The 27515-nt window shown below is 43.1% G+C and overlaps 1 protein-coding gene across 1 annotated transcript in view; it reads right to left on the reverse strand.

Moving 5' to 3' along the window:
* The window catches only part of BTBD7 (BTB domain containing 7), a 135103-nt gene extending 110759 nt beyond the window's left edge, over positions 1–24344 (reverse strand). Inside the window, exon 1 of the mRNA XM_032785263.2 lies at positions 24206–24344. The gene's annotated coding sequence lies outside the window, so the exon portion shown is untranslated. The remainder of the gene's footprint in view (positions 1–24205) is intronic.
* Positions 24345–27515: the final 3171 nt, after the last annotated feature.

Here is a 27515-nt window from a genome sequence, read left to right on the forward strand (position 1 = left end):
ACAACAGAAGCACGTAATCCAACAGCAGGAATTTAAATTACAAAGGAGTGCATATAAAAAGGTAATAAAGTACAACATAGCTTTTTACTGTAGAAACAGTTCCACCAGTGTGTCTCTCCAATCTCCCATAGTTTCATAAAAGTTGCCTAGAAAACAATCACTGTTTACAGGTACCCCTCGCCCCCTTCCAACTTCTTCCAAGCTATCTTATATTACAACATTCTAGTCTCTCTCTTCAGGGCCGGTTTCCTGGGAATCGGGCGTCTTTTTAATTTTTTTTTTTTAAACTCACCCGATTCCCATGGGAGGGAGAGGGGTCCTTTGGCGGCATTTCGACAGGGTGTGTGTGTGGGAGGGGTGTCCCTGCTCCTGGTCTTCAGCAGCATTTCGGCAGTGGGAGCTCCTTCAGTGCTGCGGAAGACCCGGAGCGGACCTCCTGCCACTGAAGTGCTGCCGAAGCCCTGGACTGCCGCCAGCTATTCAAATCAGGCCCCGCAGTCCATAAAGCCAGCCCTGTCTCTCTTCTGAAACATTGGGCAGACACAAGCCACATTTTCTCTCCCTCCACATGGCAGTTACATTAGCATGATTTGATTATATCCAGTCGTAATAAAGTCCTGATCAAACAGGCTCTCCCAGTGATACCTGTTCATTTGGGAAAACTAACATTCTTCCATAAAATTCAGATATTTCTATATTTTTTCAAAGGTCTGAGGATCATCTTTCAGGTAACTCCATTAATAAATGAACTTTAAGTGGCCACACAGCTTCACTATGCAAGCATAATTCATGCACGAGTATTAAAAAAATACAGTTCAAATGAATTAGCTCCACATGAGGTAGAAATAGAATTGGACAAGTAATGATTTGTCTCAGCTTCTTCCTTTAAATTCAACACAAATCATCAGGGGTGTTGCTTCCTACATCAGTGATAAGATTCTTTATCTCAAAACTAGTGGAAATTAATCTTCCATTTTACACTGGCAAAAACTTTTTTTAAATGACTGTACTTTAGCTTCTACTTGCGACATATTCCCCTGCATTACACAAGGACTTCTGCTTCTCTGAAAGTCACTCTACACACCTTAACTTCTTATCTAGAGTCTTAAAGAGAGAGAGTCCCCCTTCTTGCTAAATACAGTTGACCAGATGGACACAATTCTAGACTAGACTATATTCCGTCTATATTGCTTGATCTTTCCAAATAAAGGGATCTTTTCCTTTTTGTTATAAAGATCAAGATATGCATCAGTCTGTTTACAACATTATATTGGATCATGTCTATAAGATGTACCTAGTTTTGCAAAACTGACTTGCCATATCACAGGAAATTAATCTCTGAAGATTTTTTTTAAACATAATCTACTGATTTTGCACATACCATGAAGTGGTGGCATTGCTAAAGAAAAGTAGGAAGTTGCCATAACTATAAAGGGAAGGGAACCGCCCTCAGTGTACAATACTATAAAATCCCTCCTGGCCAGAGTCCACCAAAATCCTTTTACCTGTAAAGGGTTAAGAAGCTCAGGTAACTTGGCTGACACCTGACCCAAAGGATCAATAAGGGGACAAGATACTTTCAAATCTTTGGGGGTGGGGCCTTTTGTTTGTGCTCTTTGTTTTGGTGGTGTTCGCTCTTGGGACTAAGAGGGACCAGACATCAATCCATCTTCTCCAAATCTTTCTGAACAAGTCTCTCATATTTCAAACTTGTAAGTAACAGCCAGGCAAGGCGTTAGTTTATCTTTATTTTCTCAACTTGTGAATGTTCCCTTTGCTAGAGGGATGTTTATCCCTGTTTTGTTGCAACTTTGAAACTAAGGCTAGAGGGGGTTCCTCTGGGCTCTTTGAATCTGATTACCCTGTAAAGTTATTTTCCATCCTGATTTTACAGAGATGATTTTTACCTTTTCTTTTAATAAAATCCTTTTTTTAAAAACCTGACTGATTTTTCCATTGTCCCAAGACTCAGGCGTTTGGGTCTTTGATCACTTTGTAACCAATTGGTTAGGATATTATTCTCAAGCCTCCCCAGGAAAGGGGATGTAAGGGCTTAGTGGGATATTTTGGGGGAGGAACTCCAAGTGGTCCTTTCCCTGGTTCTTGTTAAATCACTTGGTAGAGGCGGCGTACCAGGTTTTAACCTAAGCTGACAGAAATAAGTTTAGGGGGTCTTCATGCGGGTCCCCACGTCTGTACCCTAGAGTTCAGAGTGGGGAAAGAACCCTGTCAGAAGTGTTATCACTTTTTACAAGTTTGACGCTGCTCGATGGGTCTACTTATGTGGGACAAAAGTTGGACAAATGTTAAAGGCCTCCCTGTTTCAGGTCAGTATTAAGTCAGATTATGGTCACAAAACAGAGAATATGTAAACTAGAGTTTAAATGGCATGGCTACAAATGTATTGCAAAAACAAATGTATTGCCATCATTTAAGCCACAGTCAATTAGACTCTAAATATCTTAACAATATACCTGTGACTATTATTAAATTAGTTGTATTACCATAAAGCCTAAGAGCCCTAATCATGGACCAGGACCTCACTGTGCTAGGTGCCATACAAATAGAACAAAACCATGGTCTCTACCCCCAAAGAGCTTACTATCTAAGTACAGGACAAGAGACAACACAGTGTACAAGAATGAGACACGATTAGTCAGCATGACATGCAGGTTTCATCATACAAACAGCCTAGGTAGCTATATATATTGTATTACTATCCTTTGAAAGACAGAGAGAGAAAGAAACTTAAAAATGGCAACAACAACAAAAAGCTACATTCAAGTCACCTGCAAACCAAGAACAGTCTTCAAAAACATGGACAAATTACATAGCAGTTACTGCTATTAGGACCCACTAAGAAAAAAGAGCTTCAGTTACAAACCCATCACCAGGAATTTGTAAATCAGTTGTTATGCATACACACACCCTCCTCGATAAAACCTGATATGCAAGATCTCAGCCGAAGGGAAACTTTTTGTATTTAGCCACTTTCACATTAAAAGAAGGCAAAAAACACAGACATTCTGATCTCAGATACTTGTTTGTACTGAAATAACTCAAACATACAATCTGATGGCGTTATTATAATATTTTAATGTTGATTTAAGAGCCTACACATTACAATTCTTTCCCATCCTATGCTGTCCTTTTCCTTATGGCCAACTGATTCCCCACCCTCCCTCCGCCCCGTATTTTATATTAAGTTGAAGTCAACATGGCTGTTCTCATTTAGCTACTAAAATTTATATATCGTAATTTCTTATGTAAAGAGATCTTAAGTGGGTCATCAGCATCAATCATTTCAGCACATGTACATAATGAAACACAATGACCTTTGACAGCTACAATAGCTGCATACACAAGCACAAACTCTAGATAGTGTCAGAAACATACCATATTAAGAGCTAAGCAAGCCCATTATCTACATCTAATTTTCAAAGTAACTGCAACCTGCTATAAATTTGTTCATAAGGTTTTTTCTATCTGAAAGAAGATTGTGTAGATGAGGAAGAAATAGGCTCTTAGATGGGAGAATAAAAGGTATCAATTAAGCTCAGAATGAAAGATTTAGTCAGAGAACCATTCTAGCACTTAGATAGCAAACTTGGGTCTTTGTTTACATTTTCTCGCAGCAAGAAGAGGAAGTTATGTCTTCCAGATTTCCTACAGCAAACATTTTCTGGATTTCTGAAGTGACCGCTCCTTGTCCTATTGCATGAAGACAATCAAAACAGAAATTTTACATAAAAATCCAGGGAGTTTCAAATACTCATGTCAGTTTACTAAAAGGCTAAACTGGATACCTGTTTTATTGAAAAGTACTATATATACACACAGAACTCATTTACTGAATTTTGCAACACCTACATACTTCAGAATGTGTGAACGTATGCATTATCAGTCTTGACATGTAACTACTAGAACCTCTGGCAAAATGAATAAGTAGACTGTCTTCATTGTGGTAAAACAGCCCCCTGAGCAGAGTGATTATCCTTCCCTAAGCCAGATATCTTACACCTTTACAACTGTCCCACACCACAAATCAAGTATTCTCTGTCTTTGGATAGGGCTGGTATATCCTAATATTATGTGTGGAGGAGGGGAGGGGAAAATTTCTATTTATTTTTATTACCAGTCAACTGAGTTGTGTTTATTAGTGGAAAGACACCATTACAATCTAACCCTTAAAAATGAAACAGTCCTCTGTGCCCTATTTTATACTTCATGAAATATGCTATCCTTTCCCTGGTCCTCATAATTTCTCCCTTCCCCATTTCATTTTATCCTGCATGCTCTGTGTATGTGTTAGGGAGCGGGGTGGAGCAGAATATGGCTCATCCAAGATCTCACATTTTTCTTTACATTGGTCCATTATCTGCAATGGTCATCCTTATATGGAGAGCTGAACATGCACCTCTGAAGACTCTCAACATGGCTTTTTAGTCAAACAGTTAGAAGAGAACAATACAAAGCACTCCCTCTTGAGTTCTCTTTTCTGTTCCTCCAAGTGAAGGAGGAAACACTTTGCAGTTAACACATATTGCCATTTGATCCCCAATTTAACTTCCCATTGCTGCTTCTTCCTTTCTATTTCACAAAATGGTAAAAGCTCCTTTAAACTTGATGGAGGTGAAAAAGTGAGAGGAAAGAAATTTCTGTATTACTCACACAATAATAAATAAAATAAAAAAAAGGAATAAGAAACTAACTGATATATAGTTTCAAATTAAAGTATTTGCAGCTACATACTTTAAATATCACATTCAGTGACCTCTTGTTCATTTCAGAGTAATTTGGCAGACTCTAGAAGTTAAGATGTCTCACTGCTATATTTTGAGGCATAAATCTTCTCAGATTTGTACCTTACAACAATGGGATATACCTAGAGATCAACAGGTAGCTGAGAAAAGTCTTTCCAGTTTGTAAAATGTTAATAGTTGTTATATATACACAAAAGAACAAATTGATAGCATTAGAAAATGTGTAGTCACTGACTGTATTAATAAAGGTCTATTCAAATACTGTTTGTTGATTTAATTGGGGGGCAGGGGTTGAGACTGAACCATCTCCTACCCCAAAGTATACTGAGGCTGCCATGGAGTATGGCATGAATAAATGTCACCTGGGCAGCCTGACAGTTCAGCAACATTTCCATTCTGAGACCTATCATGAGTTTCTAAAATGTATTGGACATATTGGTACGTAGGCAGCACATGCAATGTTAAATACGTTTCCCTGCTTCAGCCTATTAACCCTGCTTTAAACATTTTAACTGATGTCTACGTAAGGTAGGTCTCCACTGCAGGTTATCCAGGTCTAAGCACTGTGGTAAGACAAATCCATCTGCAGGACTTCAGAGCCACACCTGACTCATACCCACGTAGCTGCAGCCACATTGGTCCTGCAGTAGGCCAATTTAAGTGCTAGGATTTCTGTAGGCATATCCCAGATTTCTCTTAGTGTCTCACTAACTCGAGCCATTCATTTATTTTGCAGTATGTTGTGGGAGAACTTGTCTGTCCTTCCCAAGCCTGTGTGTGGAAATATTCACAGCCTGCCACCACAGTAGCACAAAACACTTCTGACTCAGCACACTCTTCACTGCTTTCCTCTCCATCTGGGCCAAAGCACGGTTCCCACATTAGGTGCACGAACTGTTTCCTACTTTTGGGAGCACTGCTGTGTCAGCAGGATGCAGTTACAGATATGGGATACAGTGGAGGGCACTTCAACAGCTGTTTGTGACCCTCCTAAGGCAGCCACAGGTATTCATTAAAGGTCATGCAAGCATGATATGGCAGAGCAGAGACAGCTGACGCATGCCACCTATCGTATGTGGACTGGCACTTCTGGTGCAGAACAACTTGTAGTGTCATTACATCATCATGCAGCTCTGGGAAGATCAGCAGTGCCTCCAAAACTTCCCCATGAGGAAGTAGACCTTCATGGAATCATATGAGGATCTTGCCCTGACCTTTCAGTGCCAGATCATGCTAATAAGGGAGGCCATACCAATCCAGAAGTGGGTTGATACTGTTACCTGGAAGCTTGCTACCCTACATTGCACTTGTCAATGCCTAACCACTTAGGTGTTGGTAAGCTAATTCAGTGCTGTAGCAATGGAGCTTTGTGGGACAGGTACTGCCATTTTACATCCATGGGTAGCGGACACAATTAGTGCGCCTGAAACAGCTGGCTTTGAGAGAATGGGGTTTCCAAACTGAACTGGAGCCACTGATGACATCCCTCTACCCACTGTATGTCCAGCACAAGAAGCATATGTCAACCAGCAAGGACATTACTCAAATCATCATGAAGGTCTTGGTCAACCACAAGAAGAGGTCATTCACGTTGGCCAGGAAGTGCAGTTCTTCAAGACGCACGCTCCTATGGCTGCTCCACTTGAGAAACTCATGTGCCTCTTAAGCCTTCAGTTTGCAATTTTTCTGCTAGCAGTACCCATTCGGTCCATGCATGTTCAGCCTACGCCTCTTGGTGTCTGGCATAAGAACACCAACATCTGTAACATGCCTCTTGGTGTCTGGCATAAAAACACCAACATCTGTAAGAATAAGGATGATGGCTTCCACCAGGAGCGGACTCAAGACACTGCTGGTTTACAAGTCCAATATAGTCAGTCAGAGATTGCACCCATCACCACTGAGGCTGGGTTCACGTCAGGGGCGGCTCTAGGCATTTTGCCGCCCCAAGCACGGCAGGCAGGCTGCCTTCGGCGGCTTGCCTGTGGGAGGTCCCTGGTCCTGCAAATTTGGCAGCAGCCTGCAGGAGGTCCGCTGAAGCCGCGGGACCAGCGGACCCTCCACAGGCAGGCTGCCGAAGGCAACCTGCCTGTCACCCTTGTAGCGACTGGCAGAGCGCCCCCCGTGACTTGCCATCCCAAGCACACGCTTGGCATGCTGGTGCCTGGAGCCGCCCCTGATTCAGGTGAGCAAAAGAAATTAGGCATTCTTGTGTGCCTGTGTTGCCCACCTCCTTGCATCACATGGTAATATGCCTCGAGTAGCATAATGATGCATACTACTGCAGTGTGCACATGCATGCACGCGTATGTGTAGATATATGTTTATTTGCCATTGTGTTTGTGCAAAGTAGATATTTCATCATGTGCTGACTGTAAATCAACAAAGAGACGCCAAGCTACAGGTCAGCTGCTGGAAGAGTGGTTTGCCCAGGAATCTCACCAACCATCTTGGGTCACCTACGTATATTATAGGTCAAAAACATATATTATATATATAAAAAAAACCACCAGCCAGGCAGGAGTAGAAAAAAAATTCAGGCAAGCAGTAAGAGAATGCTTAACCAAGATACAGAAGCTTGAGTACACCACAACTTCCTTCCCCTGCCCACAGGCCTGGACAGCATCAGGAGACCAAGTACCACAATCACGAAGGGACTTTCTCCACTTAGTACAAACACTGGGACTTAAAATACAGGCTGTCTGGAGTTAATACTAGTATTGGTATAACTGTGTAATAGTACACCAGTGTGTACAAAGTTATAAGGCAAGGAGTCTGTGGAAATATGCATTTATGCTTGCTAAACCTATAATCCCAGCTTTGATTCTCCTCCCATCCCCCAGTAATTAGTTCAAATATAGCTCGACTGAATCATTAGTTGCATGTTTAATATGCATCCCCCCACACAGAGCTTGGAATCCATCTTAAGTCACACATGTAGGGATGGAAAGGGGAATGCAGAAAGGGTGAACTGAAGCTAAGGCTACCCCATAGCTCCAGCCCCGCCGCTGCTCCTGCAGCAGGAATTGACTGCTGCTGCTCCCACCCCAGGGTAGCTGACCCAACTCCAGCTGCTGTTTTGGTGGTCCCAGGGCTGGCCACCAGTCAACTGTTCTGGCAGTCACTGCTCCGGCAGCCCAGGGCTAACAGTTGCTCCAGCTCTGCCCCAGAAGTAGACATGGAGGTCCCCCCAAAAAACCCATGACCTCCCTGCAGAATCATAGCCTTAGTCATAACCTGGGAAATATTTCCACTTAAATTGCAATGTCCCCCCAAATAATGAAAATGGAAGCAGACAGTTATTCAGCTGTAGCTCTAACTCTGCTGCGGCTTCCTATGCAGTCCATTCCCCAGGCTTATCCCCTAATAATTCTCAGAATATAGATCCAAGATATCCCCCAGACTATCAGACCACATGGTCTGTTCCAGGTCTTCTGCACCCTCTGCTGCAAGGGTCTCCTCTGGTACCATCCCTGTCCCTGGTCTAAAAACAGCACACAAAAAACCCCAAACACAAAAACAGGACAGTCTGGGTCAAAAGCCTATCACGCATGATGGTGGGCTCAGTACTTTGGGCTATGGTGAGCACCTGATTCAAACTCCTTATGTTAGGGGCAAGGAGACATTGAGTTGCTTGACTTGTTATTGGTATCCTTTGCCTTGAGATAAACACCCTTGACATTTTTAATTCACTGGATAGCTGGCCACTTGATCCACCTCCTCTGGCAGCCTCTTGAAAAGGACAGTTTCGGGTGCATCTCAAAACTACACTATTTGCTGTACCTGCACCAGAGGGCAACCAGAATCCTGATGTGATCCTCTAGTCAGCTAAGAGCACACTGGGATCGCATCTTCTCACATTATTCAGCTAAGCTGGTCAGTGTAGAAATGGAGCAGGACCTGTGGAATGAGGACTTAAACACTGACCAGGTATATGTAAACCAGCAGGTTGTTTATAGTAGATCAGAGATTAATAGAAAGTTAGTAGGTAGAAGGGACAGAAAATACAGACCTAGGGAATTGGGGTATGGCATTGTGGACTGGCACTGAAGAACTATCAAAAGCCAAGCTTTATAACCCAGACTTCAGCTGCTCCTCCTCTGCAGTGTAAGTACACTTGAGACCGCCTAACAAAACCTGTGGTTCTAACCTATACCCCTCGCTGGGCAAGCAAACCTGGATTCAAAGCACACGTAAACCTAGGTTTAAGGGTTGTGTGTGTGTGGATGGCGGGGGGGAGGGGTAAGAGCCTAGGTTAAGCCTACACTGAAGACATACCCTGACATCAATTTGACTTCCCATCCATTCCTGTGCTTTCTTGACACCCATCCCCACCCTCCCCCATTGCTCCCCTTAAACATACTTCCTGGGACATTTGTTGTCACTGGAACTTAAAGATGCAAAATCAACCCTTAAGTCTTTTTTTTTTTTTTTTTTTAAATAAGAGATTGTATTTCATTTATCAAGCTGGACATGATACTGCACTGTCGTCTTTGGGTAATGACACTGGGCCAAGGATTTTGAATTCTGATCTCCTGCTTCATGACTTGCTCTAAAAATACTACTATACAGAACCAAACTAACTAGTACGATTAATTTAGAAAGCAGAACTTGCATAAAAATTGTCTTTAGCATCTGCATCCTAAAATGAATGACAGAAAATTTGTTACTCTACCCATATTTTAGATTTAATATAAAGTAGAATATTAAGGTGTGGGAAATTCTGGTACTAGAAAAATTAATCCATCAAATCAGTTTTACTAGCGGGAAGAAAAAAAGATAACTACTAAGAAATCTAATGAACTTTTTGGAGTTTGCTGGAAGAGGTAATTGTCTGTCATAAAACCTGATAGTTTAAGAACTCCATTTACTATGGGAGGGAGAAGCCCCTTCAAAAATAGTCAAAAAGTTATAGGTCAGAATAGGAACGAGAGGCTGCTAGGCAATTCTCTGACACCACATTCTACAAGCCATTACCCTCGGATCCCACTGAGGGTTACCAAAAGAAACTGCACCATCTGTTCAAGAAACTCCCTAAAGAAGCACAGGAACAAATCTACACAGACAACCCCAGAGCCCCAATCAGGGGTATTCTATCTGTTACCCAAGATCCATAAACCTGGGAACCCTGGACGTCCCATCATCTCAGGCATTGGCACCCTGTCAGCAGGATTTTCTGGCTATGTGGACTCCCCCCTCAGGCCCTAAGCTACCAGCACTCCCAGCTATCTTCACAACACCACTGACTTCCTGAGGAAACCACAATCCACTGATGATCTTCCAAGCCGTCAGGAACAGTATCCCCGATAATATCACAGCAAATCTGGTGGCTGAACTTTGTCCTCACCTACAAGCATTTCAGATTTGGGGGACAATTTATACCTTCAAGTCAGCAGCACTGCTATAGGTACCCATATGTCCCCACAGTATGTCAACATTTTTTATGTCTGACTTAGAACAACACTTGCTCAGCTCTCGTCCCCTAATGCCCCTGCTCTACCTGTGCTACATTGATGACATCTTTATCACCTGGATCCATGGAAAGGAGGCCCTTGAGGAATTCCACCAGGATTTCAAAATTTCCACCCCATCATCAACCTCAGCCTTGTCCAGCCCACACAAGAGATCCAGTTCCAGGACACTACAGTGCAAGTAAGAAATGATCACAAACACCACCCTACATCAGAAACCTATTGACCGTAATACTTACCTACATGCCTTCAGCTTTCATCCAGACCACACCACACCACACAATCCATTGTCTACAGCCAAGCTCTAAGATACAACCACATTTGCTCTGATCCCTCAGACAGAGACAAACACCTCCAGGATCTCTATCAAGCGTTCTTAAAACTACTGGTGAAGTGAAGAAACAGACTGACAGAGCCAGAAAGGTATCCAGAAGTCACCTACTACAGGACAGACCAAATAAATAATGCCACTAGCCGTCACCTACAGCCCCCAACTAAAACCTCTCCAGCGCATTATCAAGGATCTACAACCTATTCTGAAGGACCATCCCTCACTCTCACAGAGCTTGGGAGACAGACCAGTCCTCGTTTACAGACAGCCCTCCAACCTGAAGCAAATACTCACCAACAACTACTCACCACACAACACACACACTAACCCAGGAACCAATCCCTGCAACAAACCCTGTTGCCAACTCTGTCTGCATATCTATTCAGGGAACCTAATCACATCAGCCACACTATCCGGGGCTCATTCACTTGCACATCTACCAATGTGATATATGTCATCATGTGCCAGCAGTGCCCCTCTGCCATGTACACTGGCCAAACAGGACAGTCTATACACAAAAGAATAAATGGACACAAATCAGACACCAAGAATTGTCACATTCAAAAAACAGTAGGAAAGCACTTACATTTCCCTGGACACTCAACAACAGACTTAAAAGTGGCAATTCTTCAATAATAAACTTCAAAAACAGATTTCAGCAAGAAACTGCAGAACTGGAACTAATTTGCAAACTGGACACCATCAAATTAGGCCTGAATAAAGACTGGAAGTGATTGGTCATTACAAAAAGCAATTTTCCCTCTATTGATACTCACATCTTCTTGTCAACTGTTAGGCATGGACAACATCCACCTTGATTGAACTGGCCTCATTAGCACTGACCCGCCACTTGGTAAGGCAACTCCCATCTTTTCATGTGCTGCAATATATATATTCACACACACCTTACTGTATTTTTCACTCCATGTATCTGATGAAGTGGGTTTTAGCCCACAAAAGCTTATACCCAAATATATTTGTTAGTCTCCAGGTGTCAAAAGGACTCTTCATTGTTTTTTCCAGACAGGAAGTAATAATTGGATCTGTCAGCATGTAAATTAAACATTTTAAGCTTACAATGGTCTCCCATTTACAAACAAAGCCAAATGTTTATGAAGTCAACAAGAAATGAACACACAGGAAAAAATAAGTTGAGGGAGGGGAAAGTAGTTTGCCTGTCTAGGAGCAGACAATGAACTCGTGAGACAGGGGCTATTTCCAGAAAGCAAATATGACACCTGGGCATGTTGCACCTAGGAAATAAATGGACAACGTATTTGCATTCATGAAAGTAGGGTCTCAGCCAATCTTGGTTAAAAACGCTGCAGAGCACTTTCGGTGACAAACTTCTTTAGACAGGAGGTTAGTCTGTTAACTCTAGTTTCCAGAAAGCATGTCATGATTTTGCTTTATATGTAACCATTTGTTTCCAATATCCTTACTCACCATCTCTAGTATTTGATAGCACAGTAGCTTTGGCTTAATATCAATCCTGACATTAGCAGCTTCTGGTTGCTGGCAACATATTGCTGGGAATCAATACCATCCCATTAACATCAACCTTAATGGAATTCAGATATTAGCAGCGGCACACCACTTATTAAAAACATTTTTGGAAGAAAGACACCACCGGGAGGCAGGTTTACAAGGCTGCAGCCAGGGAAGAAAGTGCTGGGACATGTCTTCAGGCAACTTTGCAGGTCTGCAGCCAGAGAAGTTAATGCTCAGTCTACCCCTGCCCGTCCTTCTGGGGCTGCAATCTGGCAAACCTGCCTGCACACAGGAACCACACAAGTAGTAAGGGGCTGTGCGCAGAGCAGCAGCAGGAAGCATGGGCGCCAAGTTTATATGATTTTTGGTGGTGCTCAGAACAGGTCCAAGTCCTGCCTCCCACACGTGCCTTGTAAGCCAATATATATGCTACCCCTGTTCACACACCCCACTCTGGACGCAAGGCCGGCAGCGGAGCCCTGGGCGGCAGCTGAGACCCTGTGTAAAGCATGGGGGTGCTGCAGCACCCCACCACAGCCCTAGTTCCTGCGCCTATGAAAATAAGGTTAAGCGTGCCCTTCAAGTTGATGCTCAGTGGACAATTGTGAACAGAGATACTATTTACGTCAAAATGTATGTAAAAACATAAGCCCAAACATTGGTGAAGCCAGGCCCATGGTTCCTGAATGTTGGTGCAGCATGGGCATCATGGGCCCATAGAAGTCGCCACCTATGGTGGGGAGAGAGGCTGCAGCACAGATGCTGGAGCTGTGCTCTCCAGGCTGTGACCCGCTGGGGGAACTGTATGCAGGGAAGGAAGTGCTGAGCCCTGACACCTGGAGAGCACATAGAAAGATACAGTCATGCTGCTCTGTGGGCCCCACGCCTCTTAGAAAGCACCAGAATCTGGGCTGCAGCCCCACCACCTTCCCCAGCTTCTGCCCTTCCCACAGGCAGGTTTGCAAGGCTGCAGCCAGGGAAGGGACTTCGCCCAGTGCTCCCTTCCCCAGCTGCAGTCTCACAAATCTGCCTTCTGCTTATTAGCAACCGTTGAATAATAGCAATTTTTTTATGGCAACCAAGGGGATGCTAATCAGTGGAATCTACTGTAACTTATATTTATAGTGAAAACAGAATATCTTAATGCTGTGGTGTTAAGCAAAGCGCTGCTCCTGAGTTGAATCTCACAAGCTGTTGTGTACTGTTCCTGTGGGAATAGCCCACTCTGGCCCTCCTGGCTAGACATTGCAGAGAACGCTCCGAGGATTTGGGGGCTGGTGTGTGCCTATCATATCTATGCACAGAGAGCAAAGCCTGCAAGGACCTTGAAGACAATGCTTGTGTCACCAGAGGCTGGTGGGTTCTGGGAGCTGATCCACAGCAGGCACAGACAAGGCTGCTTCACCCTAAGGGCAGGTGGTGTTGAGTGGTTACACAACCCTGGGTACCCCAGGGAGTATCACAACAATAAACTGCAAAACCATTCAATATGTCAGAATTACTTGAGATGTTCTCAGTTGTGAAGACAAAAATATTTTGACAAAAATACACCTCAATTTCTGGGTTTAGTCTCCTTAAATTGATAGTTAATCCAACAAAAGCAAATACTGATCTTTTGTAAATCTCTGACTGGTAACTGACTACTGCTATTTCCTGGTCTCAATGGCTAGAGAAGAATTTTATCACCACAGAAATGCCTACAAAAACACTGTCCCAAGACTGTAATCTACATTTTTGTAATTAGAAATTAATATTGTAGCAGTTGATGACCACTCCAGTATAATAAAAAGTCTTTCAGTATTTCCATTATAAATCCTTTTTTTCCTGGAGGTGTTTAATAAATGAATAAAAAATAAAGTAATTAATAGCTGAGTCAGAGACGGAAGCTACTTTCTGATCCAAGTCTGATAGTTCAGAAAACAACAACAAGAACAAGAACGTGATAAGCATTCAATTCTGTTTAAATTCAGACATAATAGATCGCTGAATTAACAGCGCACACACATTTTTGGAGAAATCAAACCCCCACAGCACCAACTGTAACAGATTTCAGTGAGAATACAGGTGTTTGGTATGTCTGAAAGTCTGATCATAACATAATATTTCTCATGTTCTTCTACACATTGTATGTGATACTTGTTAGAAAATACTGAGCTTTCATCCAGTACACTACATTTACAGTTTCGAAACAAAAATATTGCAAAGTGCACTGCTTTGCTTTATTGTTAAAAATGTCACTTCTGTTACTATACCAAATGATCCATGCCTTCATGGCACCAAAATATGTATTTTGTCAATATTTAGTATTATTGTTTCCATCTATGCTGCAATGTTTAAAGAATGTAACAGTATAATGCACCTCAAAACTTCCTAGAGGTACCACATCAGACTGTAATGGAGGTATCTGCATGGAAAGTGGCAGGTTTGATGAATTTAAATTGTTGCCCCCCCCCCCCTTTACCAGGAGGTTCTAATAATGTTTCTGAAGAAAGCAGGCAGCCAAAAGAAACTGAAAAGCAAGCTAATTAACTCAGCTATTCCCATGTATTATAGGACTTTATATCTGTATCAGGTTCATCCCCCACATATCAGATATCTGCAGCACAGATGCCTATAATGGGGTGAGACAAAGTGTCAACCTTAAATGGATTTCCATGTTTGGTTTGTTTAAGACAACAACCTTCATGAAGAATGAGCTAAAGGAGAGGGGACGATTAGAGAAGTCAAATGGAGAAAGAACAGGGTTCTACAGGCCCTGGCAAACCATGTAATTCAGGAGCAGTCAATAGCGGGACCACCAGCCAAACCTGGACTGCCAGACACTTATGAACAGACTGCAAAAATCTTTTTATTTACTTATTATTATTATTATTGTATTATTTTCTCTGGACTCTGGACCTTTACTATATTTTGACAAAGAAATTTGAATCTTGACAAAAAATAATTGATTACTCCTCCTGTTATCTTATAGCATTCTGTTGTTTTAAATGGTCCACTGTAGGGGAGGAAGGTAGGTAAGAAAAAGAAAAAGGTGAGTTACATGTTGGGAGCAAGAGGAAAAGAACAACACAAAAATCTTTCCTTTCATTAGGCTTACTTTAAAAGAAACTACCTAGCATGCAAAGACATTATAGTATCTTTTCCTCCTGCTTCCAACATATAACTCACCTTTTTCTTTCCTACCTCCCTCCCCTAAAGTGGACCATTATTGCTATAGTTTGTAAAAAAAAAAATTAGTGTAGCAGCTGCTGTGGGAAGCAATATTCCCATTTCATACCTTAACACAAGATAAGCAATCCAGTCAGTCATTCAGAAAAATACTTCATAAGAGATCAGTACAGTACATAATACGTTAGCATATTCTTTAAAGGATTTAAGATACCTTGAAAGGAATGAAAACATCACAAGTTGCCTAGGTTAATATAGGAGCTCTTTTCAGAAAGAAGACTACACATCTACCCCGATATAACTCTGTCCTCGGGAGCCAAAAAAAATCTTTACCATGTTATAGGTAAAACTGTGTTATATCGAACTTGCTTTGATCCACTGGAGTGCACAGCCCTGCCTCCCCAGAGCACAGCTTTACTGCGTTATAATCACGAATTCGTGTTATATCGGGTCGTGTTATATCAAGGGTAGAGGTGTACTACTTACTACCAGATTTCAGAGCAGTAGCCATGTTAGTCTGTATCAGCAGAAAGAACAAGGAGTACTTGGGGCACTTTTAGAAACTAACAATTTTATTTGAGCATAAAGCTTTGTGGGCTAAGCCCACTTCATCAGATGCATGTAGTGGAAAATACAGTGAGGAAGACACACACATACCACACACAACCACCCCCATGAAAAAAATGGAGGCTGCCATAACCAACTCTAATCAGATCAATTGATTAAGGTGAGCTTTTCTCAGCAGCAGAAAATAAATTTTGTAGTGATAATCAGGATGGCCCATTTCAACACACTTGACAAGAGGTGTGGTAACAGCAGGGGAAAATTAGCATGGAAATAGTTTTTAGTTAGTGTAAATGATCATCGTATTCCCAGTCTTTATTCAAGCCTTATTTAATGGGTGTCCAGTTTGCAGATTATCACCAGACACAGATAAGAAACAGTCCTTGCTCCCAAAGAACTAACTAGTTGGCTAAACCAATTAGCTTAACTAAACTGATAAAAGCGATTTAAAACTCAGAGTGCGTCCATACAGGGTCTTATAAATTTATGATGTTTAAAGATGCACCCCTGTAACTAAGGGTAAGTTTGTGTGTAGACAAGGCTTCACCATGAATAAGTGTTTGCAGGACTGGGCCATGATACACCAAGGATAAGACCCACATGGAAGGAAAATAAGCTAAAGTTAACATTGTCTCAAATTTCCTCCACCAGTCTTTTCTATTAAGTAACACTGAGACAGAGGGTATGGCTACACTTGGAAATGTGCAGCACTGGGAGTTACAGCTGTGGTCGTACAGCTGTGTAGGAACAGCGCTGCAGTGTGGTCACATTTGCAGCATTTGCAGCGCTGTTGGGAGTGGTGCATTCTGGGCAGCTATCCAGCATTCAATGGCTGCAACGTGCTTTTAAAAGAGGGGAGTGGGGTGGAGTGTGACGGAGCGTCAGGGAGACAGAGAGAGCGGATTTTTGGAGCAGACACTGTGACAGCTCCCTGCCTTGCAAGTTCAAAAGTGGGGGGTGGGGTGGAGTGTGACAGGGAGCATGGGGGAGACAGAGAGCGCGGATTTTTGGAGCAGACACTGAGCTCCCTGCCTTGCAAATTCTGGCCATTTCCCCACCCCTCTCTCAATCACTCTTAAATGTAAAAGGCTTCAGACCAGAGAGCAGCTTCTCCGACGCACTCCCTCCCCCCAGCCGTGCTGTTTGTCTCCTCAAGCAAACAGCTGTGAACATTCCAAAGCCTCAGCTTGGCTCGCTCGCTGGAGCAAAGAGCAGCTGTGTTTGGTAGCTCCGGGAGTACCTTCCGGTTTGTTGTAGACAGGAATTCTGGGATACTCCTTAATACCCTGGAGGCCAATAACAGCGCTGGCGAGTGTTCACACCTGATGAGCAGCGCTGCATCACCAGCGCTGGATTCGCTACACCCGTAGCAGACCAGGAGTACAGCAGCGCTGCAGCCAGGGAGTTGCAGCACTGGTTGAGCTTTGTAAGTGTGGACACCGAGTAAGTTGCAGCGCTGGTGAGGGGGTTACAGCGCTGCAACTTGCAAGTATAGCACGCCCAGAGATGGCATTTGACTCATGTTCACACAGATATGTTCTGGAAGTCTTCACAGGGAACAAGTATCAGAGGGGTAGCCGTGTTAGTCTGGATCTGTAAAAGCAGCACAGAATCCTGTGGCACCTATAGACTAACAGACGTTTTGGAGCGTGAGCTTTCGTGGGTGAATACCCACTTCGTCAGACGCAGGTAGTGGAAATTTCCAGGGGTAGGTATATATATGCTAGCAAGCAAGCTAGAGATAACGAGGTTAGTTCAATCAGGGAGGATGGGGCCCTGTTCTAGCAGTAGAGGTGTGAAAACCAAGGGAGGAGAAACTGGTTCTGTAATTGGCAGCCATTCACGTCTTTGTTTAGTCCAGAGCTGATGGTGTCAATTTGCAGATGAACTGAAGCTCAGCAGTTTCTCTTTGAAGTCTGGTCCTGAAGTTTTTTTGCTGCAGGATGGCCACCTTAAGGTATGGCAAATACAAAACCCTGTAGGGGAGCCACTTCAACCTCCCTGGCCACACTATAGCAGACTTAAGGTGGCCATCTGCAAATTTGACACCATCAGCTCTGGACTAAATAAAGACTGTGAATGGCTTGCCAATTACAGAACCAGTTTCTCCTCCCTTGGTTTTCACACTTCTACTGCTAGAACAGGGCCCCATCCTCCCTGATTGAACTAACCTCGTTATCTCTACTTGCTTGCTAGCATATATATACCTACCCCTGGAAATTTCCACTACCTGCGTCTGACAAAGTGGGTATTCACCCACGAAAGCTCACGCTCCAAAACGTCTGTTAGTCTATAAGGTGCCACAGGATTCTCTGCTGCTTTCACAGGGAATATGAGTGAGATGGGTGTGGGCCTGACAAGTGTTTCCAAAGTATAAAGGGACTGAGGTGAGAGAGGTAGAAGGAAATAAGAAAGGGAGAAGGAAATAACAAAAGCATTGAGGGTGGCACCATTAGTGGAGTGAAGAAAGACAAAATAAGATCCAAGATGTAGGCCAGGATGAAGTTGAGCCATGAAGGCAATGAGGAGAGTTTAAGATTTTATATTGCTTCCTAAAATGCACTTCCTTATTCTTCTAGCTTTTTAGAAGTATTTATCAGAATGACTAAAGGATGGCAATAACTTTACTTTTAAGCTTTTTAAATTTTGCTTCTTTGCACAGTTGCAAAGCATCAAAAGACAGGTAACTCCCCTCTTGTATCACATTATATAAAGAGATCCAGCTACTTAGGTACACTCCTAAGGTAACTGACAAATATTATTTATGTCAGTACACAAGACAAGACATTCCACAGGATTAATGTTATAGACAGGTTTGTACATAGTACTTAAGCAAAATCCTGATTAAAATCCTACCATTGGATTATTAGTTACATAGAAGGGATCTATAGTTGCATCTAATCTCAATATCTCTCTCCAGATCATAAGATGAGATTGGCTGGCACTAAATTTTTAGATCCACTAACTGAGTGACACTTCTTAAAGTATGTAATTCTTTGATCAAGTGACAGACATTTACTAGCAAGCCTCTACTTGTTGAAACTGAAGCATCACCACTAACAGTAGAAGTTTAACACAGATCTGTCAATCAGTTCTGAAGGTAGCAGAATTTTATTAGGTCTTGAAAAAACAAAGCTGAAAGGCTAGGGAAAGATTTTCTATACTCATAAACTAGTTAAAAGTTTAACTATGACAAATATTTCCCTTTGGATGATCATCTCAAGTTTTTGGTGTTAAGAAGTTAGGAGACAAATGTTCTCCTTTTATCATACTTAAGACTAAGAGCTGCAAATTAGCATACTGAAATAATGCTCTCTCAAATAGAATATAGTAGAAAGAGAGAGAGATCAAATATGGGCAACGAGAATGATCGGGGCACAGAAAAATTCTCACACGAGGAGGGACTGAAAAGATGTACTCTGTTTACTTTAAAAACACAAACAACAAGGAACATGATGAGAATTTACAAAAAAACTACAAGTGGTAAAAAGACATCAGGATCTTCTATTCATCTCAGTACAAGAAAAAGGGACACTCAATGAAACTGAGAGGTGGAAAATTCTAAGGGTAAATTTTTTCATACAGTACACAATTAGACTGTTGCACTCAGCGCCCCAAGATAGAGGCCAAGAACCTAAAAGGATTCAAAAGAGGATTAGACATTTATACAGAGAAGATTATTCAGTTATAATAGTAAATATATATTTTTAAAAAGCTCTGGAAGCTATTTGAACTCAAGATTCAGAGCATAAATTAATCTCTAATTTTGAGGGATTAGGAATAAAATTCCCCTGGAGGCAGGTTATCCCACAATTACCTGCTGCAGGTCTCTCTCTCTCTCTCTGTAGCAGCTGGTACTGGCCACTGGTCTGATCCAATATGGCTATTACGGGAATGATTTAAACCACAAATGTAACAAAAGGACCCTCCCCCCAAAATCTGTTAATCATTCAGTTCTACTTACTGAATTACACACTTTTTAAATATACACACACACACACACACACACACACATAAAGACTCTTTCACTGTTAGGGTGGACTTCTGTACTACTCAATGATCAGTTTAAACAGTTTCCAATTTAAATCAATGTCTTCAGGCTGCAAGAGATCTTTGTGGTCTAGTCATGAAAACAAGGAACTGTAAGCACAAAGGATCCTGAATCCTACTCCCAGGTGAGCTGCTGACATTATTTGACTTCTTGGTGTAAGTCTAGCTGGGAGTGTGGGGGGGAGAGAAGCAGCACTGCACTAAAAATTAGAAGCTGCAGCTAAGGTGAGATTTCAGATACAAGTTACAAAATAAGTTTTGCTTAAGCCTGCTTTGCTATTTTGCTTTTTCTTTTTTCAAAAGATTAAAATAAAAAGTACACAGATTGCGTACTGGCCTATCCGTGAAGTGTGATGTGGTGATCATTCCCAACAATCATTAGCACTCAAAACCACCATTACAATCTGCATACTTTTTGGTAGGCCAGGTCTACACTATAAATGTATCTCAGTATAACTATGTCACTCAGAGGTGGGAAAAATCCACACCACTGAGCTATGCAGTTATACCAACCTAACCCCAGTGCAGACAGTGCTACCTTGATGGGAGGGCTTCCCCCATTGACATAGCTACCGCCTCTCACGAAGGTGGATTAACGATGCCAACAGGAGCAGCTGTCCTATCAGCAGAGCAGCATCTTCACGAAAGCGCTGCTGCTTTTTAAGTGTGGACCTGCTCATAGTCTTTTACATACATGAAAATTCAATTATTCTCTCAGCTGCAAAAATTCTCTCATCCACAAAAACAGTCCTGTCAGGTCACAGTATAGGTATATTGGTAGATTAACATGAGAAATACTGTGCAACTGTGTAGCAATTTCCACCTAAGGATTTAGCAGCACATTGAGAATTAAGCCTCAAACATTCTTGTGAGTACCTGGGCTGTAAAAATGAGAAGAGTGATTAAGTGACTCACCCACTGTCACAAAGTTGGTGTTAGAGCCAGATTTGAACAAAGACTTCTTAAATTCAGGTTCATAGAATATTAGGGTTAGAAGGGACCTCAGGAGGTCATCTAGACCAATCCCTAGACAGATTTTTTAACCTGTTTTCCTAAATGCCCCCTTCAAGGATTGAACTCACAACTGTGGGTTTAGCAGGCCAATGCTCAAACCACTGAGCTATCCCTCCCCCCAATTTGAAAGATCTAACCCCAAGACTAAGCTTGCTGATCACTCTCTTCAGAACAGATGAAGAAAAGTATATACCAGTCTCAATAGCCATTTGGCAACCTACACAAATACGTTTACATTTACACAAACATGTTAGAAGTATGAAAGCTTCAATTCTAGTTATATTTTTGTAACAGTTTTAAACAAGAGTTTGCCACAATAAATTCTTAACTAATGCCAATAACAAGTATGATGTATTTGTAAAGGTTGTCTTGTTTTATCCACTGGTATGAACCTAGAACTGTATCACATATGCAGCAGTTTTTTCTTATCTCACATGAAGGCTAACTTTGGTCTCAAGGCTCTGATAGTCCTGCTGAAATTAATTCAAAGAAATGAACTAAAACTGCTTATTCTACAATTGCATCAGAATATGTAATATGTCTACACACAAAATTTCAAGCTGTCTCCTAAACAGGCTCAAAACTTGAGAAAACAGCCCAGCAGCATGTCTGTGCATGTATTCTAAGATGACTTATAAAAATAATTCAAGTCTTTCATATATACATCTCTGTAAGTCATCTAGTGCCAGGTATACATGATTACAACACAACCATCTATGACTTAGCTGGGGAATCTGGACACACAAGGAAATTCATTTATATTAACAAGTACAACCATAAAAAAATTAAGCCAGAGTGTAACTAAGAAAAAGTAGTTCAAGATTTCCAAACTTAAAAACTGTGTTTCTAGTCTGACCAAACATATAAAATTGGAGGAAAATGTCAACCCACTCCAAATGCTGCTAATGCTGTGCCCTGAAGCAGATTAACATAACTCTTAGTGAGACTGTGTCAAAGTATAAAGAGATAAGGTTGGTGAAGTAATCTTTTTATTGGCCCAACTTCTGCTAGTGAGAGAGACAAGCTTTAGAGCCACACAGAGTTCTTCAGTCTCTCATCCTAATAGAAATTGGCCCAATGAAAGATATTACCTCACCTACCCTGTCTCTCTAATATCCTGGGACGAACATGGCTACAACAACACTGCATACATCAAACTATAAAGAATTTGGTATCAGTTCTTTGGGAAGCATCAGAAATAGAAACAGAAACAAACATTGATTGTAAACTTGAACAGGACTTTCTAAATGTCCTCCTTGCCCACATGAAGACCCCATGCAAGTCAACATTTGAACTGAATTACCAATTACTGCCTATCACACCAACTTCTCAAGTCATAGATACTACAGACCTGATTCACTAGGCCAGTGATTAGTATGTGTATGTACAGGAAACAATCACATAGTGCTACTATACAGAGAGTGGTGCTGAAGTACAGTAGAACAGCAGAGTTACAAACATGTCAGGAACGGAGGCTGTTCGTAACTCTGAAACGTTCATAACTCTGAACAAAGCATTATGCTTGTTCTTCTAAAGTTTACAACTGAACATCAACTTGATACAGCTTGAAACTTTACTGTGCAGAAGAAAAATACTGTTTTAAATAAAACAGAAAGTTTCCTTTTAAAAAAAACTTCCCCTTTATTTTTAGTAGTTTATGTTTAACACAGTACTGTATTGTATTTGTTTGGGGGTGGGAGGGGTCTCTGCTGCTGCCTGATTGCGTACTTCTGGTTCTAAATGCGGTGTGTGGTTGACTGGTCAGTTCGTAACTCTGGTGTTTGTAACTCTGAGGTTCTACTGTAGTAAGTTCTCAATTGGTTCAATGCATTTCAATGTATCAATTACAATTCTAGTTATAGGAAAATTATTCTCTGAAGGTACATACACCCCAAGCGCATTCCTTTGAATATATTACACTTTCCGATATTCTGCCAAGAGTAACCATTTCTACTTTTTAAAGTTCAGACAATGCAATCCACTGAGTTTACTTACATTTGGAAAAACAAGAGAACATAACTAAAGATAAAAGTATCAGCTATTTAGCCTGACAGTTACGCTGGCATTGAATTTCTAATTGGGAAATAAACATTTGTACTCTGGTTTCATACACAAGAGCTTCAAAGCAGGAAAACATAAGTCAGTGAATGTAAGTAAAAGGAATTCCCCTCCCCTTATGTAACACAAGTATAATACTTGTCCACTGAGAGTGGTGTTAATGTTCATAAAGTGCTATGAGATGTACTCTTCTATACCACCTTTTAGTCAAATAAATCAAAGCTTAACACCTCTGTGTAAGGTAGATAGAGTTATTACCACTAAAACTCATATCCAAAATGGATGTAAGAGGAAACAGAAATACAAAGTGTTATTATTCACACACCAGAAGTGATTGCATTTCAGCGGTGCTGTATGTGCAGTTTGCCAAGCACTTCAGATTTATCATATTATGCTGTATTGGTTTGGCTACTAAAAAGAAAAAGGAACAAAGCTAAAAAATGCTGTATTGCATTCCCTGGGCCAAATCCAGATATGGTTTAAATGGGTGCAAATCCTACAAAATTGACATCTTATTACCTTCCTATGTACCTGTTATGGTGATAGCACTTTAAATTTCTAGGCATCTTTTGCCCAAGAATCTCAAATTGCCTGAAAAACACATGAAGTCTCACACCACTTCTACAGCTGAGGTGGGAGTCATCATACATTCCCTTCTGTGACAGAGGGAAAGTGAGATGCATAAGCAAACAGCATGAAAACCCCGTCCCACCAGCAGCGGGAATGTACCAGAGGAACAAGCATGCACATTGTCTGCAAAGCACTCCAAGTTCGTTTAAGACGGGCAATGAGATACCCATAAGGACAATAGTTGGGCTGGTGTTCCCACAACTCACCACGGGGACGGTGCAAAGTCCCGTGGAGTGGAGGGGGCCCTGCCACTCACTGGTTTAAAGAGAGACTCTGCAGACAGCCATGGAGAAGGAAAACTAAGCCAAGCCTCGCGGGCTGAAAGGGAATCCAACAACTCAGTACGAGGCAGAAGGGGAAGCTGCCTGAGGTGGGCGTAAGGGGAGCTCTGCAGTCCAGCACTAGGGTGGGTGCACAGGGGAAACCTGGAGGGAGAGAGTGAAGGGGGCCGTAGGCCAGCACTGGGGCAGGTGGGCAGTGGTGCTGGAGGACTACAGTCCAGCCCCCCGTGCTATGGCGAGGGCGGGTGCGTTATCCCAGCACTGGGGCGGATGGGCTGTAGCTCAGCTCTTGGACAAGTACAGGGAGCCCTGTGGGCGAGAGGGGTATCAGCCCAGCTCCCGGTGGAAGAGGCCGGGGCATGGCCCGTGAGCCCAGATACTCACCGCACTGCTTCCGATGGCTCCTCACCTCCGACAGCGGCAGCTGCCCGCGGGCTCCGTTCGCTGCCCTACTCGCTCAACTGCTCCTTCTGTTTCCTCTCTCCGGCCCCGCTGCCGTAGCCACTACCGCCGCCATTTTGATCCCGAGCCCTAGACTGGGAGGGGGAAAGTGCCACGGAGCCTGCGCGGCAGCGGCTCTGCGGCGCCTGGGTCACGTGGTTCGCCGGGGAGGGAGAGGGAGGCGGGCGGAGGCGCTGCTGGAGCTGTGGGGAGGAGCTGAGCAGGGGAGCGCCGCGGGGCGGCGATGTGGAGCGAGGAGATGGGGGCATGTGGGGGAGGAAGTACCCCACAGGTCTCCCGTGGGCCACACCCGCCCTCCGTGGGGTAGGGGTGGGGCTGTGGCCGCCCTGCACCGACAGGCCAGTCACAGCACCGGAGTCACCAGCGTGCGCGCGTCCCGCCACTTCGGCTGTTCCCGTTCCTGCTCCTGGCGTGCGCAAGGGACCAGCTCCAGCCAAGCATGTGAGCCCGGACAGCGCACCTGAGGAGATGCTGGTTCGGTTGGCATCTGTTCCTGTACAACCTTCAGTTCATTGCTTTTTCCTGGTACCTCCCCTCCCGCCGCCGCTGTGTGTAAATGATGCGCATTTTGGGCGCCACACTGGGGCAAGTTGCAGCAGTGTCCCTCTTACAGCCGTTTTCTGGCCCATTTGAACACGCACATGTAATTTACACCACGGTTTGAACTGAGACTACCATGGGAGTGGTAGCTGCTTACAACAAGAATTAATTTAGCTCCTTTTTTATTTAAACTTCCTGTGAGCTTGTTCACAGATCACAAGCAAAATTCTGATCACAGTCAGATTCCAATTTAATTGGAGTTACTGTGGATTTATGCTGGTGTATTCTAGATCTGAGCCTCTCCCTACTTCTACTTGTCTAGCATTATTGTATTAGACAAGGTGGGTGACGTAATATCTTTTATTGGACCAAATTTTATAGCAGCCAAAAGTATGCTAGCTGTGTTTCATAGGAGACAAAAGGTCAGAGCAGGTCTAGATCAGTGGTTTTCAAACTTTTTTTCTGGCAACCCACTTGAAGAAAATTGTTAATGCTCGTGACCCAACGGAGCTGGCGAGGTTTGCAGTGTGGGAGCATCTCAAGGGGCAGAGGTCTGGGGGCCAGGGGTGAGGGGTTCAGGGTGGGGCCAGGAATAAAGGGTTCACGGTGTAGGGGGGGGCTCTGGGCTGGGGCAGGGGGTTGGGGTGCAGGAGGGGGTCATGGCTCTGGGCTGGGGATGCAGGCTTTGGGGTGGGACCAGGGATGAGGGGCTTGGGGTGCAGGAAGGGGCTCCAGGTTGGGGGAGGCTCGGCTAGGGCAGCAGGTTGGGGCGTGGGCTTACCTTGGGTGGCTCCCAGTCAGTGGCACAACAAGGGTGCTAAGGCAGGCTTCCTGCCTCTCCTGGCACCGTGGACCGGGCTGCGCCCTGGAAACAGCAAGCAGCAGATCCGACTCCTATGCAGAGGCACATAAGTGGCTCCAAGCAGCTCACGCCCACAGTCATCCCCCTCCCCCCTGAATTGGCCAATGAGAGTGTGGAACCAGTGCTTGTGGCAGGGGCAGCATGTGGAGCTCTGTGGCCCCTCCACTTAGGAGCCAGACCTGCTGCTGGCCACTTCCGGGGTGCAGTGCGGGGTCACAATAGGTAGAGACTAGCCTGCCTTAGCTGGGCAGCACCATTGATGGGACTTTTAACAGCCCAGTCAGCAGTGCTGACCAGAGCTGCTGCGACGCAGTGCCTTACATTCCATGACCTGGTACTCGGGCATGAGCTGCAGTTTGAAAACCACTGGTCTAGATGATATAGTAATAAAAATGCCAGAGGCCCTTTTTATGCTGCAAATCCTATCACTGCTAGCTCCGCTGCTACTGCAACAGTTATTTTCAAAAAAACTCTGTAAATAGATGCAGCCAGAAAGGATCAAATCATATTAAATCACTGTGGTCAAGAGATGAGTTTTCCTTGACTCCACAGAAGCCACAAAAATGTGCCCCAAAGAGTTGTTATTGTGTGCAGGGGGAGGAGAGGGGGTGAACCACTTCATCAAACCTGATTGCCTGTGGTCCACAGCAGAACCCAACACCATGTGTTGTAAGGAACAAGCATCTTTCTGTGCTGCAAAAATAACCTGCATCTGGGAAGGTTTTTCAGGGTGCATGGAACTGGATTTCATACACATGCCAAACACCAGATCACCTCTCCTCCCCCTGCTTAGCATGTTCATTGTACAAGAAGTGCTGGGCACATTGAAAAAGGCATAGCCCAGCACCTGTGAATTGGACTCATCTTTGCTTGTTGGTGAAAAAGAGCTATGATCAGTTATGTCCTCTTCTGACTGAGTTTTCTAACATTCAATGTATGGAAGAAATCCTTCCTCCCACCCAGTAAACTTTCCTACGTGCAACAGAGCTAGCTAACTTTCACCAGTTGGTCCAATAAAAAATATTACCTCTCACACCTTGTTCTCTAATAATATTTATTTGTATTCTAATATCACATCAAAGTCCCACTCAAATTTGGGATTCCATTGTCTGTGTTTTGTGCAAACACAGAGTAAAAGATGATCTGTGCTCCAGGGAGTTTACAATTAAACTAATGGATTTGATCTTCCAAGATGCAGAAAGATTCCTGCAAGGTAATGAGTGCAGATCAGCATACATTATTTTCAATGGGAGTTCAGCTCACTCAGCACTTGCAGAACCTTAATGCATAATAATTCCCAGAGACATTCCATTATCCGCCTTACTCAGACAGTATAATTCTGATTTGCTGGAAGCAATACTTTTATTCATGGCCACCTGAACTGTGACTTTATAATGTTATAGATCAAACCGTTGCCATCCAGTTTACCACTGCTTTTTTCTGGATAAATTGCAGTTAAATTGTATAGTGCTCAGGGCAGTATATCACTGTAAAAAAAAAAAAAGTTTGTCACCCTTTAAAGTACTGTATATTGACTAGTAATTAAGCAGAAAGTAACAGTATTCTCAAGTGGGCAAAACATAAAACTAGAGATTGATGTTTATTATGCTAAGTAGACGTCTTTAGTGGTGATATTGATGTGAGTCTCCAGGCATACAGACCTTGGCTATTACCAGCTCTTTATCTAAACCCTTCTCTTATTTATTTCCCACATGCCTTTTGTGCTGCCTAGCTCCTGCTGTGGTATGATGGAGCCAGCAATGAGACCAGACTGTGCAGCTCTCTGTTAGGACTCTGTCAACATCACTTTTTAAATTTGCTAAACAAATT

This window comes from Chelonoidis abingdonii, chromosome 4, assembly GCF_003597395.2.
Source record: "Chelonoidis abingdonii isolate Lonesome George chromosome 4, CheloAbing_2.0, whole genome shotgun sequence".
NCBI lineage: Eukaryota > Metazoa > Chordata > Testudines > Testudinidae > Chelonoidis > Chelonoidis abingdonii.